At 38.9% G+C, this 20,659-nt stretch overlaps 1 protein-coding gene across 2 annotated transcripts in view; it reads left to right on the top strand.

Annotated features, from left to right (window-relative positions):
* Positions 1-20,659, top strand: part of GPR156 (G protein-coupled receptor 156) — an 86,200-nt gene that overhangs the window by 41,014 nt on the left and 24,527 nt on the right. The window lies entirely within an intron of this gene.

The raw sequence follows: 20,659 nt of genomic DNA, 5'->3' as shown, positions 1-20,659 counted from the left end.
GGCTTACTGTAAATGCAAAGGTGAATTGCATAAGACTTTTTTATGGTACATTGCTAATAGTAAAAAAATAAAAATTTCTGTTTATCAGGAGGACATCAGTAAATGATGCCAAAAGCACAAGCAACAAAAGAAAAATACATTCAGTGTCATCAGAATTAAAAATTTTGTGCTTCAAAACACCGATCAATAAAACTAAAGGGACTCACAAAATGGGAGAAAATATTTTCAAATCATATATTTGATAAGGGACTTGTTTCTAGAATACATAAAGAATGCTTACAACTCAATAATAAAAAAAAAGACAAATAACCCAATTTTAAAATGAGCAAAGAACTTGAATAGTTGTTTCTCAAAAGAAGATCTGTAAAGGGCCAGTAGGCACATGAAAAGATGTATGACATCATTAGCCATGAGAGAAATGCAAATCAAAACCACATTGAGATACTACTTTATGCCCCCCTAACACATCTAGAATTTAAAAAGAGAAAAGTGTTCATGAGGATGTGTAGAAATTAGAACCTCATATACTGCTGGTGGGAATGTAAAATGGTGCAGCTGCTGTGGAAAATAATTTGGCACTTCCTCTAAATGTTAAATGCAGAGTTACCATATTACCCAGTAACTAGAGGTTTTAGTAGATACTAAAGAAAATGAAAATATATGTCCACACAAAAACTTGCATATAGATGTTCACAGCAGCATTTATAATAGCCCAAAAGCAGAAACAATCCAAATATCCATCAACTGATGAATGGATAAATGAAATGGTGTATCCATACAATGGAATGTTATTCAACAATAAAAAAAAAAAAGGAAACCCTGATTCATGCTACAACATGGATGAATCTTCAAACTATTATGTTAAGTGAAAGAAGGCAATCACAAAAGACTATAAATTGTATGGTTCCAATTATATGAAATGTCCAAAACAGATAAATCTACAGAGACAGAAGGTAGATGAATGGTTGCTTATGGCTGGGAAAAAGCAAATTAAAACTATGAAACATACACCAATGACTTAAAACTTAAAGGTAATGTTAAAATAAAGATGTGAAGTTATGAAATTCATATCGACTCATGGTGAGAGTGCAAATTGGAATAACCATTTTGGAAAATAATTTGATACATCTTTTAAAATTAACAACACATACATCTTGTGAGCCAGCAAATCCACTTCTAAATTATACCTAGGAGAAGTGTATGCACTTTTGTACCAAGAGTTGTATCAAGAATATTCACAGTAACATTATTTGTAATCATCCCAAATGTCCTTCAGTAGTAGAAGAAATAATTAAGTTGTGATATATTCTTGCAATGGAATACTATACAGCACCAAAAATGGCAAGTTCCAGAAGAATCTCACAAACATCAAATTTAAAAGCTAGCCACAAAAGAGCATGTACTATATGATTCACCTAATATAAAGTTCAAAACCAGACATAACTATAGTGTTGAAAGTCAAGATAGTGGTTTGCTTTTAGGGGGAAAGTAAGGAGTAATAATTATAAGTAGAGATTTTGAAATGTTATAATGTTTTCTTAACTCTGGTGATAGTTGCATAGATATATCCTTTGTTATAATTAACTGAACTAAATATTTATAATTTTTGCACTTAAAAAGTACCTTTCCTAGTCCAAGATTATTAAAAAAACAAAAACAAAAAGCCTCAACCTGTCAGGGATCTATAATTGCAGGAGTCATGGATAGGAAGTGGCAATGTCTTCGGGGGACTTTGAACATGAGGACAGAGTCAACTTCCAAATACCTTATTTACATAATATCAAATGTCCACATGTGTTCAGCTGCTTCACCATAATAGCCTTTCTTACTTTGACCAAATTACCTCATTAAGATTTGTTCTTAAGTTTTGTTTTCTTTTGCTTTCATAAATGTAGTTGAGCATCGAAATTTCACATAATTTGGATGCTAACAAGATTAGACAGTAATATGACATTAATCACTATTTGATCCTATTCTATGCCTTATTCCATCTCCATCCCACTAAAAGCTTGCTTTTGGGGTGGGGGGTGTCAGATGGTAAACATTTTTCAGGCATTTTGAATTTTGCCATTTCAGTAGTGAAAGATGCTATTCTTTCATGTTTGTGTGTTAGGAGGAGGTGGTGCTCAGGATGCTAATCTATGCACACTGACCTTTGTTTCTATCTGACTGAGCAGATGTAGGAATTAATCACTGTCACTCCTTGATGCTGTGGCTACAGCTGTCCCCCACTGCCTTTCTGCCCCTGATAGATTTATTAGTGTATTTTGTTTGCTACAAAACATGCCTCAGCACAGAAGAACTGGCAAATTAGAGAAGCTTATCTGTGAATATAATTTCCTAGAAACATGTCTTTTCCTACACATCTATACCTATATACTCTGAACTCTTTAAAAGAAGAAGAAAAAGAGAAAAGAAAAACAAGCTGGTAATACTGTTTATGTAATACCCAAACAATTATTTCCCATCCTGAGAAATTTCACGTTAGACCTGTGTCCTATGATTACAAAGAACTGTCTTCTAACCTCTATACTCTTCTTTTTGCAACCAGCCCCCTCTTAACTCTCAACTTTTAGTTTAGTCCCACTCCCAGAATCTGGGCATACTTTGACTCTAAGCACATGAAAATAAGTGTTTTAAATTTGTACTAAATTCATTCTATAGCAGACCCCCACTATAACCTTCAGAACTTAACACTCTCTATACACCAAGCATCCCCACTACATAGATATCCCTGCAACCTCTCCAAATCTAACCCCTGACGATACTGACAACAGCCGGGATGGAAATCAAAGTAGCCACGCTCTTTTGGATATTGGGAATTACCTCTAAAATCCAGTATAAATTTCTAGGGCCTGGTCTATCTATTTTCATTTTACCCCCTTCTCTCTATCAAGTCAGCATGCTCTGGGGCAGAGGTTTAGGGCTAGCAGCCAGTGCCTATTGGGAGTCTGTTCCTTTCTGGTGGCCCACTGCCTGCCAGAATCCAAGACCTCAGCCTTAGATATGTACCTTAGCCTGCAGGTCTCTGATACCAACCCTTCACTCACTGGGACTTCTGCTTATTTTCTGCATTCTTTGACCCAGCTAGATTCTCTCTCACAGTTTACTCTTTGTTGACTCTTCCTCAGAATGATCTCCAGGTTTTAGACATCCTTGCATGTTCAACCCCTAATTTACTAGTACTTTCTTTCATGCTCTTAGCATCTGGTTTATGTGTCTTTTTTTTTTTTTTTTAAAGATTCTACTTATTTATTTGACAGAGGGAGACACAGTGAGAGCAGGAACACAAGCAGGGGGAGTGGGAAAGGGAGAGGCAGGCTTCCCGCTGAGCCGGGAGCCCGATGCGGGGCTCGATCCCAGGACCCTGGGATCACAACCCAAGCCGAAGGCAGATGCTTAACGACTGAGCCACCCAGGCGCCTCTGGTTTATGTGTCTTAATCTTATGTGTCTGCCTAGACTCCTGAATTCAAATTCCTCTGGCATACATTTTCAGCCACCATTTGAGCCCCAATTCTGACCGTCTTTCTTTTTCTGGTAGTGATACTAAGTGCCTTATTAAGAGAAGACAGGTTAATCCTCTAGATGTCAATCTTAGTGATTGGGCCCATCTCTCAGAAAAAGAGAAACAAGTAGACCAAGTGTCTGTCAAGAGTTGAATGGATAAACAAAATGTGCTATATACATAAAATGGAATATTATTCAGCCTTAAAAAGGAAGGAAATTTCAACACATGCTACAGCATGGATGAACCTTGAGGACTTCATACTATGTGAAATAAGCCAATCACAAAAGACAAATACTATATGAATCCACTTATATAAGGTATCTAGCATATCAAACTCAAAGAAATAGAAAATAGAATGGTGGTTGCCGGGGCTGGGGAGGCAGAGAAACGGGAAATTATTGTTTAATGGGTACAGTTCAGTTAACGTTCAGTTAATTGTGGTTTAATGGGTATAGAGTTTCTGTTTTGCAAAATGAAAAAGTTCTGGAGATTGGTTGCACAAAAATGTGAATATACTTAATACTAATGAACTGTACACTTAAAAATGGTTAAGATGGTAATTTTTATGTTATTTTATTATATGTAATTTTACTGTATTTTACCGCAATTAACATTTTGTTTAATTTTAAAGAGAAAGAAACAAAAACTCCTATTAGAAATAACTCATTTGGGTCAAATAATCTATTACAGATCCATTTCCTTAAAACTATTTTTTATTTCTTACACCATCTCTTAAGAGATAATGATCATTCTTAAATCATTGCCTGTTTTGTAGCTTGTTACTTTATTTTTCATGCCCCAGATTTGCATATCTGAATCTTTGATATCCTCTCTTTCAAGTATTCCAAGATTTCATTCTACCATACTCAAGATCTCTTAATGATTTAGTAGGTTTTGTTCACACCTCCTTTGGCCTTCCCCTGCCCAGGCTGCAGAATGGTCTGTCCTCATTTAGTAAAGACCCTGCCATTCCAGTTTTCCTTCTCTAGAATTGATTTATATTCCTCATATTACCAAAGCCAGATGTTTTATTCTGGTACAGTATGAGACTTTACCCTGGACTTTAGATTCTCAGAAGAAGGAGGAGGAGGTGGCCTAGTTTTGTGTGAGACTTAACAACAAACAATAGTACAATAGAAATGTTATTGGCAAAGGGAGTCTTACTCAAATCTCTGTGGGTAAGATTCTCTTAGACATATTAAGGTAATAATAGGAATAAACACATTCTCTTTTTGAGATACAATTCACATACCATGAAGTTCATGCTTTTAAAATAGATAATTCAGTAGTTTTTAGTATATTCACAAGGATGGGCAGTCATCAGCACTGTCTAATTCCAGACCATTCATTACTCCAAAAAAGAAACCTCATACCCATTAGCATTCTCTGGCCATTCCTTCCTCCCTGCAAGCCTCTGACAACTACTGGTCTACCTTCTGCCTCTATAGATTTGCCCAATCTGGACAATACATATAATTGGAATTATACAACATGTGGTCCTTGGTGTCTGGCTTCTTTCACTTAGCATTATCTTAGCATAATGATTACAAGGTTCATCCATGGAGGCAGTACTTCACTCATTTTTATGGCTGTTAATGTTCTGTTAAATGGGTATTCCATATTTGGTTTTTTCATTCATCAGTTGATAGATCTTTGGTTGTTTCCCCTTTTTTGACCATTATGGATAATATGCTCTATGAACATTCATGTACAATTTTTTGTGTGTACATGTGTTGTTCTTTATCTTGAGTATATATACCTAGAGGTGGAATTGTTGGGTTATAACATATTTATATAAGTGCTGAGCTGTTTTTCAAAGTGGCTGTATCTTTTTACAATCTCACCAACAATGTGTGAGGGTTTAAATTTCCCCACATCATTGTCAACACTTACTATTATCTGTCTTTTTTATTGTCACCATCCTAATGGATATAAAGTGGTTTTGTGGTTTTGATTTTACTCAAATCATTGTGGTTTTGGTTTGTATTTCCCTGATGGCTAATAATGTTGAGCATCTTTTCATGTACTTACTGGCCATTTGTAAATCTTCTTTGGAAAAATAGTTATTCAGATCCTTGACAATTTTTAAACTTAGATTATTTATCTCAGGAATATACTTAAACCAGTGATTTCTCAAAGTTGGTTCACAAAAGAATCTGCTCAGGAGCTTTTAAAAATCCTAATACCCATGCTTCACCCTAGGCCAGTTAAATCAAAATATCTATGGGTAGATAGATATTTTTTAAAAAGCAACTTTAAAAAAAAAATTCTCCAGGTGATTGTAATGTTTGGGAATCAGTGTTATAGACTGGATGACCAAGCTGATGATACCAATAGAGAAATGTTAAAGGCTGGGCGCCTAGGTGGCTCGGGTGCTTAAGCATCTGCCTTCGGCTCAGGTCATGATCTCTGGGTCCTGGGATTGGATCCTGGGATTGAGCTCCTGGCTCAGCAAGGAGTCTGCTTTTCCTTCTCTTTTTGCCTCTCCCCCTGGTCATGCTATCTCTCCGCCCCAACCGCCCACCCCCCGGCCCCATATCTCTCTGTCTCAAATGAATACATTAAAAAAATCTTTAAAAAAAAATGTTAAAGGCTTAGAAATTATACCAGGTATTATAAGTTGAACTAAATGTGAATTGTAAAAAGCCTAATCAGGTCAAGAGGTAGAGGTGAGCTTTTTAATAAGGATTTTTAAAATAGGATTTTTCCTATAACAGGAAGTTTTAAACCAATGACAGAGAAAATGTTCTGGCTGTGGTTCTTGCCTACTGACTAGGACTAGATCTTACCATGGGTGAGCCAATAAATGTGACTAATCATGACACAATTAAGTCCGTAGGCCCAGAAAATTTATCGCAACTATTCAGTGTTCAAAAGGAAACTATGACAAAATGTGAGTATTAACTAGGAGAAAATTGAAATCTAGGCTTTTGAAAGTCAGAAGGAGATTGGAGCCTATTTTAAGAGACTTCATTGGAAGTATAGGGAAAGAGTAACTGAGAATAAAAAAGAAAAAAAATCCAAGCACTTAAAAATGTGACAGTCACAGTGGAGGAAAAATGACATCTCTCAAAGAATGTAAAAACCTCCCCAGAGGAAAGCAGGGAGCCCACAGAGTTTGTCAGGTTAGGTAGGAAATAGGAAAAAAGACTTTGAGAAGCACCTTTGAAGCAAGTCCAAAATACATAAAGGGATTATTTAAATGGATTAAAAGGGAGAAGCTAGAATAACAGTGGACTCTTCTGCTGCTAATAGTAGGGCACAGGGAGTGGTCAGAGACCAAACGACAATAAGACTAAACTAATTATGTGCCTCTGAATTTATTGAGAAAGATACCAGAGTGATGACCACACTGAAATCGTACCCTACAAGTGGATCAGAAGAAGCTGATCCAGTCTTTCTCTGTGTTTTGCATATTTCAAGTCAAGTAGACAAATGCATACTGACCAGTTGCTGGAAACTGTTGGTGTTGGTCTTGAGATTTTTGAAGTCCTCTAGGAGAAATTATTCCCTTGGTCATGCCTCTCTCTCCTCTTGCTGCCGACCCTCTGAAAAGAGTGCTCTTCACTAGCTGCCTCCACTTCCTCATCTCCCATTTATTCTTCAACCCATGCCCTGATTTCACTGAAATGACCCCTTGAGCAGGTCATTAAATTAACGGATCTCTTTTTAGACTTCATCCTATTTAGCCTCAAGCCATATAACACTTAACCATCTCCTCAGTTCCTCCTTTCTGAAGCCTTCTCTTTCCTTAACTTTATCATGCCTGAATGTCCTGACTTACCTCTCTGCTCCCTGACGGCTGCTTCCATTGGCTCCCATGCTCTGCCTCCCCATTTAATGTTGGTATCCGCCTGAGTTCCAGTCTACATTCACTTTTTATGCTATACACCCCCCTGGTCTTAATCCCTCTTGCAACATATCCCCAAGCCCTGCCTCTTTCAAGTCCCATTTTCTAACTTTACAGTTGATATTTTGAAATGGGCTTTCCTTAGTTAATTCAGATTCAGTGACCAAAAACCAGACTCAACCCTTACCATGAATCTTGCTTTACCTCTGTGTAGTTCCAATCTCAGTTAATACAGCATTACCATCCACCCACTCCTCATTCTGGATTCCTTTGTCTCCCTACACATCCAGTTAGTCACCAAGTCTTAGATGTTAGCTTCTCAAATGTCTCTAAGTCTGTCTTCTGCTGCCCATCTCCATGGCCCAAGTGTAGCCCTGATCAACTTTCCATCCGGGTTATTGCGGTAGCCCCCTCGCTGCTCTATCCCATTTCCAAGTTAGCTACTGCTCTCTTGCCAGCATTTTTTCCACAAACACAGACTTGATTTTCAAACATAGACTTCTACTGCTTCTACAACTCCTTAGATAAGCATTTAGGATCTTTTGTAGTCTAGCCCTAATCTACAATTTCTGCTTATTCCCTTTAAAGTAAGTTATGCTTTCATGATACAGGGTAGTAGCTGTTTCTCGAGCACACCACTACTTTTTTCAACATACCTTTGTTTATGCTCTTCCTTGTCTCATGACTCTTCACATTTTTTACTTCACAAACTCCTCTTCATCCTTTAAGACAAACTCTTATTCATGAAAATGGCCCTGGGCCAGCAGCATCAGTATCATCTGGGAACTTGTTAAAAATACAAATTCTTGGGGCCCTACCCTACACCCTACTGAATCTAAAACTCTAGGGGATGATGACCAGAACTGTATTTTAACAGGCTCTTCAGGTGATTCCTCCAATTCTAAAATCTAAAAACCACTGTTCTAAGGGCATTCCTTTATCAATGCCCATAGTACTTTATATACACTTATTACATTGTTTCATAATCATATTTACCTATACACTTATCCATCTCCTCTGCTACAAATTGAGTCTGCAAAGTCAAATACAATATTTTGTGTATTTCCCATCACCTGCCACAGGGTCTGGCACATAGGAGATGCTTGATAAGAATTCAGAGCCTAAAACATACCCTTCCCCTCCAGGGTTTGGTCCAGTTAGAGTGCATACAAATACACAGAATTGGATAATCAAATGATATATTTACTCTTAAAGGTTTACATGTGTCACACAAGCCAAAAGCACATATACTGACAGTACCAACTGTCAGCAGGATGCAGAGAAACTGGATGTCTCATACATTGCTGGTGGTTATGTAAAATGGTAATGTTACCTCAGCCATCAAAAAAGAATGAAATCTTTCCATTTGCAATGACATGGATGGAACTAGAGGGTATTATGCTAAGCGAGATAAGTCAGTCAGAGAAAGACAAATATCGTATGATTTTACTTATATGTGGAATTTAAGAAACAAAACAGATGAGCATAGGGGAAGGGAAGGAAAAATAAAATAAGATAAAAACAGAGAGGGAGGCAAACTGTAAGAGTCTCTAACTATAGAGAACTGAGGGTTGGTGGAGGGAGGTGAGTGGGGGATGAGGTAACTGGGTGATGGGCATTAAGGAGAGCACTTGTGATGAGCACTGGGTGTTATATGCAACCGATAAATCACTAAATTCTACCCCTGAAACTAATGTTAACATAGTTAAGTATGTTAACTAACTACAATTTAAATAAAATCTTAAAAGGAAAAAAAATGGTACTGTTACTTTGGAAAACAATTTGGTAAATTTGTATAAAATCAAACATATGTTCACTGTGTAATTCAGGAATAGTACTCCTGAGTATTTACTCCTAGAAAAGTGAAAACACAAAAACAAATGTTTACAGCAGCTTTATTTTTAATAATCAAAAAATAGAAACAACCCAAAGATCCTTTAGCAGGTGAATGGATGAACAAACTGTGGTGCATCCATATAATGGAACACTACCCAACAATAAAAAGGAACAAGCTATTAATACATTTCAATAACTTGGATGAATCTCAAGGGCATTATGCTGAATAAAAGAAGCCAATCTCAAGAGGTTACACCCTGTATGATTCTACTTATATTGTATTATCAGGAGATGAATTTATAATGATAAAGAATAGATGAGAGGTTGTCAGAGGTTATAGGTGGAGGGAGGATGTGACTATAAAGGATAGTCTGAGGGTAGTTTTGTTGCACGATGAAACAGTTAAGTATACTGATTATGGTGGTAGTTACACTAATTTGTATATATGATAAATTTCATAGAACTACACACACACACACACACACAAAGAGCACATATAAAAACTGGTGAAATTCAAACAGACTCTATACTTTAGTTAATAGTATTGCACCACTGTCAGTTTCCTGGTTTTGATAATGTAATCTAGTTATGTAAGATGTTGTCTTTGAAGGAAGCTGGGTTAAAGGTCAAGCTGTTTTGCAACTTCTATGAGTCTCAGATAATTTCAAAATAAAAAGTTTTTTGAGGAAAAGAAAGCACAGGGATTGCGGGTGAAAGCCAAATTAGAAAGCGCTCCTTGACATGATGCTAAAATGGGGGCCAGGGAGAGGAGGAGAGCTCATTGTCTGGTAGAGATGGGGAAGGAGAAGAGAAGAGGGGAGATTCCTGCCTTGGAGACCTTCTGGTAGAACTTGGCCTAGGCCTGTTCACCTCTCTCCAGTCTGAGTGCTTAGGGCTGCCCACCTGGGGGAGTGTGGGTCCTGAGGTGAAAAGGGAGGTGAAAGCTTCCTCCTCAGCAGTTTCCCACTTGGGAAGAGAGAGAGGAAAACCTTTCCTCAATAGGCCTCAGTGGGAGATCAGAGAGAGGGGGGATAAGGGTTACTCCTTAACAATGTTTACAAAAGGTTAAGTGTGTCAACAGTGAAAGAACCCAGGCTCTGGAATCAAACTCCATGTCAATCCTAGCCCCATCTCTTACTAGGCATGTGACTCGATCGCCTTATTGAACTTTGCTGAATCCCATCTCCCTATTTAAAAGTAGGGGTAATGATGCTATGTATCTCAGAATGCTGTGAGGATTGCATTAGATAGAGTATGTGGAGCCCTTAGCAACTGCCTAGCAAATATTAAATATATAATCAGGGCGCCTGGGTGGCTCAGTCGTTAAGCGTCTGCCTTCAGCTCAGGTCATGATCCCAGGGTCCTGGGATCGAGTCCCGCATCGGGCTCCCTGCTCCGCGGGAAGCCTGCTTCTCCCTCTTGCACTCCCCCTGCTTGTTCCTGCTCTCACTATGTCTCTCTCTGTCAAATAAATAAATAAAATCTTAAAAAAAAAAATATATATATATATATATATAATCAATGTTGGCTACTCTTTTTAATATTATTCCATATCATTGTCAATATTCTAAGAAACAGAAAAAACATACATTCAAATGATTCTGACTGCAATATAATTTTTGATGATTTAGAGGTACTTCAAGATCCTTCAGTACTTCAAACTCATCATAAAAATCAGCATTTAGTCCCTATATGTGTAAATTCAGACCATTTAACTTAAAATGAACAGTTGTTACTTTCTATTACAGGCCTCTTACATGCTTTTTATTTTAGATACATTATCTCTGACCTTTATAGCACTCAAGAGGATAAATATTATTTTTCCCATTTTTAGATAACCACCTCAGCAAGGTTAGGCAAATCATCCACCATACACAGGTAGGCAGTCTAGTCAGTCTGATTTCAAAGCCCATGCTTTTCCCACTACATCATGTTAACTTCAACGTTAATCCACAAAAGCTGCTTAAACACACACAGATTATCTAACAGTTGTTCCTTTCACATCAGATTACAGGACAGAACACACAACTCCTGTCACAGCCTAGGGCAGACACTTCTAGGCCATGCTGGGGCCAAGACTCAGAGACTCTAGGCAATGATGAAAACCAAGAGCCCAAAGCCCGTTGTGGCAAAAATGCAGTGTGGGGTTCCAGCCAGAGGTAAAGTCAGGAGCCATGACAATGTCCAAGGTCCAGGCCAGTACTCAGAATTGGAAAGGGCAGGCAAAGCCCAGCAGAAGGCCCTCCAGAGGACTCAGGATTTCCTCTCTGTCCACTTGACAATAAATGCAAGCTAATGGAGCCTTTGAGGAGCCTCGGTTGAGGAGGCAGGTAAAAACCCTTGGCCCACCACCAGTGCTACTGCTAGACACTAGAAACCAGGGTCAAGGGGCGCCTGGGTGGCTCAGTCATTAAGCATCTGCCTTCGGCTCAGGTCATGATCCCAGAGTCCTGGGATCGAGCCCCACATCAGGCTCCCTTCTTGGCGGGAAGCCTGCTTCTTCCTCTCCCGCTCCCCCTGCTTGTGTTCCCTCTCTCGCTGTGTTTCTCTGTCAAATAAATAAATAAAATCTTTAAAAAAAGAAAAAAGAAACCAGGGTCAAGAAGGCCCCTAGCAGAAGTTCATTATCAGAAGGGTGGACACTGGGTCCCAGGTGGCTAGAGTAACCTAGGGCAGAAGTGAAAGAACACGGGAGGGAACCAGGAGTCAGAGCATCTGCATTAGCTGTCCCATTGTGGTCCCTATCTGGGTACAAAACTGCCATGCAGGGTCCCTTCATCATAAAATGAGAAGGTCAGGCCCAATCCCTGGTTTAAACAGTGCTCCTCATGACCCTCAGACTCCAATCCTGTCTTCGGCAATTCCGGGGCCAGAGTGGTGGGGAACAAGCCGTTTGTGCCTTGCTGACAGTCTCCCTTTTATCTCTGTTAAGTACTGGACCTCTAGGAGCCTTCTAACTCTAATGATTTATCCAGGATAGCAAACAGTAAGTTTCCACGAGGTTCAGGGCCCTGTGTCAGGCACTACGGGGCAAAGCTAGGTAAAACCCAGTCCCCACGCCAAGGATTCCCAGATTCTGGCCCAGCAGAGAGTGACTCCAGCAGCTGTAGCTGCTCAGGATTCCTCTCAGACTCACCAAAGCCCCAAGTTCTCCTGCCACAACCCTGAGGACCAGAAAGAAGGGGAAGGAGAGGAAGGAAACCTTCCCAACACGGCTGGCGAATGCTCCATGCCTCAGAGACATCGATGGACATGTCACCTGGTAGACAATAGATAATATTCTGGTTTACAGCAGACTCCCTGTGATTGGCTGCTTCATGGGGCCAAATGTGCTTGTGCTTTATGCTCTACTTAAAATCAGGGCATCTGCTGTGCCCTTTCGGAAGTGCTACAATCTCCGGCTAGGGACTGCTCAAGGCCTTCCCCTGCGTCTAAGGAGAGAAAGGAAGTTGAAATCACTGCTTCATAAATTAAAACACATGCCTACACTCTAGGGTCTGAGGTTATATGAGAGGAGAGGATTTTTGTGTTTCTAGCGTTTTTCCCCCTGGCATTTTAAAACACATTAAGATATATTACAATTGCATGAGACATGGGCAAAAATATATTTAGAAACTAATTTTTTTTAATTGATGTGGAATGTGGCCATAATACTCCTAATTAAAGCCATACAAGCTCCTTTCTAGTAAGGGTACCCTTTGGGGCTTTTTTCCCCCTCTCATCACCAGCTTATCTTGAATCTATCAGTATGCTTTTTCACTACTGTCCTAAACGTGAGCTGTAAAATGAAGTAATGGGCATTTGGCCTTATATCTAAATTTCCACATTTCAGCTTTAAAAATATTTGCAAGAACGCATTTTAAAAATGATCCTTTGGCCTATTTACATAGTCTAGGAGAGCTATATATTCTGAAATTTGTTCTCTGGAAATTTATATGCATATTCACATACAAATATTTATAATGAGCATACATTCATATACATAGATTTTATTAAATGGCCCAGTGATACTGCGAAAACAACTGCTAATATTAAATTAAAATTTTTTCTATTCTAAAAGAAAAAAGGCAGAATAAGAAAATTGTCTTTGCAGTGAAAAAGTTAGAAACCAGGAGGTAGTGTCCAAATGAGCTGAGGATAGAAATTAAACCTCATTTGCCTTCCTATCTCCAGTTCTTAATACTTTAACAAATAGATATTTAGGAATTGTTTAGTTAATGCTTAACATAGGAAGATCACTAAAAAGATAATAACTAATAAAATATGGAAACACTGAGGTTATCTGCTAAAGGGAAACTTGGGGGCAGGTTCGTTAGCGAGTTTTCTTTTGCACTTAATAACTAAATGTTTTGGTGATTGATTGATCGACTGATTGACTGAGATGTAAATTCTAAAGCATCTCTGATAACCAGGTCAGCCTCTTGTTCCTGCTTAAGGTAGAGAGGCAGAAATACAAAGTATGACTGGCTTATTAATAAGCCAGCAGTAGTGGAAAAAGAACTTGCCTCTGCAATAAGTTTAGAAGGGGAGAGCTGGAAAGGAAAGTAGATGTCTTCGAGTCCAACCACTGCTAATCATCTAGCTATCTTGCAGGCAGAATGTCTTTGTTCTTCAGTTCATCTCCAGCTTCAGCAGCTGCAGGCCTGAACTGACAGAATAGCAGTAGGAGCCTGTTCTCCATGTAAAACAAAGCTATACAAGCACTTACAACTACAGGAAAGCAGACAGATTTAGAGAGGCCTGGCCCACCCTGGACAAGAGGCAGGACTGAGTGTTTTAGCTTGCTACGGAACATAATTTAGTAGCTACAAGGATGTAAAGAGAAGGCATGTGTCCTGGCCTAGCTCAGTCCAAGATCAGCAGATTTTCTGAAGTCGGGGAATGGGATGCATGTTATTAACCTCTGAGCAGATGTCAGCTGAGACTGTAATCTGTGCGGTCGTGAAGATGAGGGCTCATCCATCAACTGCTTGACAAGGCCTGTCATCATATCACTGGGCCTCCATAGCCCTCGACACATGATGTAAGAGACATATTGGACAAAAGCATTTCCTGGGGGAATTCTCCAGGAAGAATTCAGCCAATGGAAAGGAATCTTTCAAGTGGCCTGATTTCATTGGAGACAAGTAAACACATATGTGTGCATGCATATATGAATATACACATCCCCAAGATGCTGCACTTTCCTAGGAACAAAGAGAAGCTTCACCAGCCTCCTGTGAGGATTCTTTCTCTCATTTATTTTTAGACTCTCCCAGCACCATGCTGAGTGGGGAAGCAAAGGAGTGGATCACCCGAACGACAAGGCTTTTGAGTGACAGTTTGGGGTGTGGAGATTTGTCAAAACCCAGTGTCTATGGAAGTCCAAGGCACCCAAAATATCTTGGGCCTTTTGTGTTCAATAATGCCAGGAAGATCTCAGCCATTGCAGGAGGGGCTTCCTAAAACTCCTATCATAACCCAGTATGTGCCCCTTTTGTCTTAACACACAGACATTGAACCAACTCTTGACTTTCCCTCTGATTGTCAGAGATCTCTGCTGCTTTAGAGCCATTTGGCACCCTTTTGGAAGGATGAGAGCCTCATCCTTCTGCCTAACAGAGGAGAACATTGCCAAGAAAAAATGAGATTAGGCAAGAGGACAAAGAAAGGAAGAAGTGATGGGTCTTTCATATCTATCAATGAATTCATTCATTCATTCAACAAATGGTTATGGAACACTTGCCATTTTGCAAAGACTGTGCTAGGAGCTGAGATACAGATAAATAAGAAACAGCCTGGCTTTTGAGGGATAGAAACTGTCTAGTGAGACAAACATAAAAAGCTGGTAATATAACATGACAATTGTAGTGATGCACATATACCCTGGGGTGTTATAAAGCCATAGAGGAGGGCACCAAACCTAGACTGAGGGCATCATCCAGACAGATATGTGCTCTTATTTCTTTGAATCCAATGAGGTGGGTCACCCACAAAGAAGATGTGAAGCATACCTCATAGAACAAATAAAAAGATTAATTGGTAGTACAGTAAGCCCTGCTAATTAACCTTAGAGGCCATTGATTTTGATGGCAACAGTCTGCAAGGTTATAAAATTTTCTCCAACATTCAGCTCTTGGATATAAAGAGTTTTGTCAGATAGATGCAGCAAAAGAGCTTGTTTGGAAAAGGAAGTGGGTGTTGCCGAGAGAACAGTTCAGATGATCAACTAGAGGTTTCACATTGGGTACAGAAAGGAAGAGAGACTGACAGACTGCAAGGAAGCTGAAGAGCCAGGGAACAGGAGGTCTGCAGGCTGTCAATGAGCAAGTGTGTTAAAAGTGAGCATATGAGAGGGCTGGAGAGCAGGGGGCTCATTCATTCATTCGTCAGGTATTTACTGAGTGCTTTCTTTTTTTTTTTTAAGATTTTATTTATTTATTTGAGAGAGAGAGCATGAGTGGCAGAGGTGGCAGAGGGAGAGGGAGAAGCAGACTCTCTGCTGAGCACAGAGTCCAATGTGGGGCTTGATCCCAGGATCCTGAGATCATCACCTGAGCTAAAGTCAGACACTTAACCAACTGAGCCACCCAGGCGCCCCTTTACTGAGTGCTTTCAAAATGCTATGTAGTGTTCTAGTGTTGGGAGTACATCATGAACAATTCTAATTGGGAGGAGAAGACAATAAACAATAATAAATATGTAAATTATGTAATAGTTTAGAAAGTAGTAAGTATTGTGGTGGGATGGAGATAGAACAGGTTAAAAAGGATTTGGAATTCTGAGGAAGAGTGTGATTTTAAATGGGGTGGTAGCCCTGATTTGAGAGGGTAACTTTTGAACAAGGACATAAAAGGATAGAGGGAATGAGCCATGCAAATATATGAATTAAAATATTCTAGACAGGGAGAACAGCCACTTCAAAGCCTTGAAGTGTGTGAGTGCCTGGTGTTTTCAAGGAATAGCAAGGAGGCCTGTGTGGGGTGGAGTGGGCAAGAGGAAGAAGTAGGAAATGGGATAGATAATGAGGACCTAAATATATAAGCCTTGTACACTCTGGTAAAGACTGAGTTTTCCTCTGAGTGAATTAGAAAGGCACTGCACTGCAGCCTTCTGAACAGAGAAGTGACATGATCTGATTTACCTTTAATGGATTGCTCTGACTGCTATGTTGAAAATAGACTTAGGAAGGGCCCAGAGTAAGCAGGAAGACGAGTTAGGAGGCTATTGTAATAATCCAAATGAGAAATGCAAAGTCAGACTTTGATCAGGGTGGTGGCAACAGAGGTGGTAAGTAGTTGGATTCTGGATGTATTTCAAGGATAGAACCAGGGGGATTTCATGACAGATTGAATGTGGGTGGTGAGCAAGAGTCAAGGATGACTTCAAGATTTTTGGTCCAACCAGATAGAAAGATGGAATTGCTATTATCTGAACTGGGGAAGAATATGAGAAGAACAGGTCCAGGGAGAAGAGTAAGAGTTCAATTTTGGATCAAAGAGGGGAATATTGGTTTTCAAAATTTCTGAAGTGGAATCATTCTGAATGATTGTAACATCCAAGGTGCAACCCTGGGGATGGGTATCTAAAAGCAGAATAAAGTGAAGTCATTATGATAAAAGAATTTAGAACTCTGGAGGTTGGAAGGTTAATGAAATCTCCTAGGATGGCCTCCTAGAATGGTGGCCCACACAGGAGAGGAAGGAACAGGGCCAAGCTACTCTCACCATTATGATACAGAATTAGAACACATATGATTAGAAGTCACATAAATATTGCTTTGAGGTGTACAGAATTTGAATTGGGTTTAGATTTTGAACCTAAAACATTAGAAATAAGCAAAGTAGCAAAATAATCACTTTTTTTTAAAGATTTTATTTATTTATTTGAGAGAGAATGAGATAGAGAGAGAGCATGAGAGGGGGGAGGGTCAGAGGGAGAAGCAGACTCCCCACTGAGCAGGGAGCCTGATGCGGGACTTGATCCTGGGACTCCAGGATCATGACCTGAGCCAAAGGCAGTCGCTTAACCAACTGAGCCACCCAGGCACCCCAAAATGATTACTATTTGCTGAAACACACAAGACAACATTATAATAAAGCAGTTTGGAACATATCCAGCTGAGGTAGATTTATAATCCCACTGTAGCATGGATCGAAAACAGTGGATTGAAAAAGAAATTCAATTAACTCTCACAATTTAATCTTAAGTGTTTTATTAAAAATCTTTTTGGAAAGACATTCATACTTGGTTTTAGCTATGTCTAAAGTTTAGTGACCCCCATATAGCATTTTAGAAACCATGGCCCTGTGACATCTTAGGAAACTTTTCTAATAGCCACAAGAAATACCCTCAACCCTATTTGCAAGCCATGTTTCCAAATTCAGTTCATAACCAGAATTAAGAAGAAACAATAGGATGACCCAGTCAGTCCTCCAGAACAAGTATAATAAACCTCTAATTCAGAAACCTATATTTGATGAAGATTTTTAAAACATCATACCTGTGAGCTGATGGATGTCACATAAGCATCAAAATTCATTAAAGACTTTTGAAATGATAATCCAGGTTTATACAGTCTCTGCAGATATAGGTGGCTATTTATTTATATTGAGACTTACTTGAGAATAGAAAAATCAAGAAAGCTCTTGTCTTACATTGCCAGTTAATAAATGAAGAGAAAAAGATTAGATAGCTATCTAATCCTTAAAAAAAAAAAGCAAAAAACCCTTGTTTCTGAGTACTAGTAACCCAGTCCAAGCTTTTATCTCTTTATAAACGCAACATAGGTAATCTCGATGGGACTGAATATTTATAATTAAGTATATAATATTGAAATCTTCTTGCTTTGTGGAAATTATGTGTTTGTGGTTAATTAAAATATTCAGCATGTGTAGGTTTCATCTTTTAGTTCAACAGAAAAATATAAGTGACATTGGTGGCTGAATTCCTATTAAAGTAGCAAAGACATTCCCCAGACATACATAATTCATCTGCTGAATAGGAGATGATTCATCTTTCAGTGACTTCACAGGTGTTAACTTCACCAAACAAAAGAGGTAAATCATCTTCTATTCATTTTTTTTTCTGATGCAAGTTTTAAGTAAAATTTTTTATGAAAAATATAAATATGTATATATATATATAAGTCCACATGTCCATTTAGAAAATGAATTTGCATCAACTTCTGAGATGTGAAGACTATGTAATGTATATTTTGTCAAAAATAACTAAACAGACCCTGAAAAAAATAATACATTATGTGTTAATAAAAAATAATAATTAAAAATAAAAATAGGGCGCCTGGGTGGCTCAGTTGGTTAAGCGACTGCCTTCGGCTCAGGTCATGATCCTGGAGTCCCGGGATCGAGTCCCGCATCGGGCTCCCTGCTCGGCAGGGAGCCTGCTTCTCCCTCTGACCCTCCCCCCTCTCATGTGCTCTCTATCTCTCTCATTCTCTCTGTCTCAAATAAATAAATAAAATCTTTAAAAAAATAAAAATAAAAATAAAGAAAATAAATAAACTCAGGTCCTCCTAAGTCAGGAGGGTGAGAAATTCTAAATCAAGGTTGCATGCAGTGCTGAATAACACAAAGAAGATCTGATTGTAGAGTGGTGTTCAAATAAAATGGCCCCAGAGAAGAATTAAGAAAGAAACTTCCCCATCAGTGATCTGGACAACACAGATGTGTGGCTGTGAGACATGTGCAGCTGAGTTTCAGCTAAGTTCAGAAACCGATATTTGATGAAGACTTTTAAAACATCATACCTGTGAGCTGATGGATGTCATATAAGCATCAGAATTCATTAAAGACTTTTGAACTGATAATCCAGGTTTATACAGGTTCTACAGATATAGATTGATTGGGTATAGGTGATAAACAGGAGAGGTGGGGTGCCTGGGTACTGCAGTTGGTTGAACACTGACTCTTGGTTTTGTCTCTGGTCATGATCTCATGAGTCATGAGATCAAGCCCCAGGTCAGCCTCCCCACTCATCAGGGAGTCTGCTTGCAGATTTTCTCCCTATGCCCCTCCCCCCACCTCACTCATACATGCACGTTCTCTCTCTAAAACAAATAAATCTTTTAAAAAGAAAAGAAAAGAAACAGGAAAGGAAAAGGTGATTCATAGGCTTTTAAGTCTGAAGATGGTGAGATTAATAATATCACTAGTTAATGTTGGCTACATGATTACTCTGCACCAGGCACTGTGCCACACAATTTGCTATATTACCTCCCTGAATCCTTACAACTCTGGCAGGGGGAGAGGGATGTATTATTGTTATCCCCTTTTTATAAGGGGAATCCATGAAACTTGTTCTCATTTTTAGAGGAAGAAAAAAAAAATCAAGGTTTTTGCTCCAAGACAAGGTAAAGCTCAGCTGGACTTACTAGTCTATATTATCTGTACTTGGGGTCTGAGTCCCAGGGCAGTGGCTTGGTATTTTTGTGTGTGTGGATGTAATTATGATGCCAGCCACAAAGTAATCAAGGTGGGCCATTGTTGGTTATGATGTTTGCAAGTCTAGCACTGCCAAACTGTTTAATGCCTCTGAGTACTTTGCCTGTCATTAAAGTAGGCTGCACTAAGTAGCTGATTTTGCCTTGGCTCTTGACTTTAAAGTGGTCAGCTGGGTAATCCAGGTACATAGATAAGAATGCTTTCCTCCTCAGTTATTATTTTAAAACAAAAGTATAACTAAGTGTAATTATCCAGTGACTATTAATGTAAATATTGAATTTATGTAGAATACACTATTTAGACTAAAACTCTTAAATACAATGACATTCCTTCTTAATTGTTATCAGTCACTGTCCAGAATAAGCCTGGTTTTCCCCTTAAATTAACCACGTCACACATTTTTACCTTGTCCTGAGCCTCCGTTGGTGCCCAGGGTCTGTCTGACACCCAGATTGTCCACACCTCCCTCTAATCTTTGAATTGTTCTGTAAACTCATTTAAAACTGTTTGACAAAAACCCTTCCCAAATTTCCTGCTTTCAATCCCTGCTTCCTTTTTCTCTTTTGGTCAAGCAGAGAAAGGAAAAACAATTTTACATATCAAACAGAGTAAATTGTGAAAAAAATCACAAAGCTTTTCCAAATAGTAGTTTACCTTACAGCTCATTTCTAAAGCCTCCAAGCTGTATCTCTTTAGGTAACTACCTGCTAGTTATTTATTCACTAGGTTGCATATAGCTGTCTCTTAGCAACCATAAATTTCGTGGAAAAGTCCTAACTCTTCTCTGATACCACCTGTTTTTTAGAAGTTGGCCTTTTTTTAAAGACTTGGAGAAATGCCAGAATTTAGTTCTTTTTGAAAATAAATTTAAATAAATCCTAATAGTTTTTTGCAGGGCTATAAAGTGGTTTCTTCCCAGTGGCCCTTCACTCCGAGGTTACATTGGAGATTATACTGGTGAGGAAGCTCTGTTCACTCTAATGCCAAAGGGTCATGACTCTAAGTGTCTTTCTTCCTGATT

This window comes from Mirounga angustirostris, unplaced genomic scaffold (genome assembly GCF_029215605.1).
Source record: "Mirounga angustirostris isolate CCGP_5_RB_7025 unplaced genomic scaffold, mMirAng1.0.hap1 SCAF_1, whole genome shotgun sequence".
Lineage (NCBI taxonomy): Eukaryota > Metazoa > Chordata > Mammalia > Carnivora > Phocidae > Mirounga > Mirounga angustirostris.
This window is presented reverse-complemented; position numbering and strand designations above follow the sequence as displayed.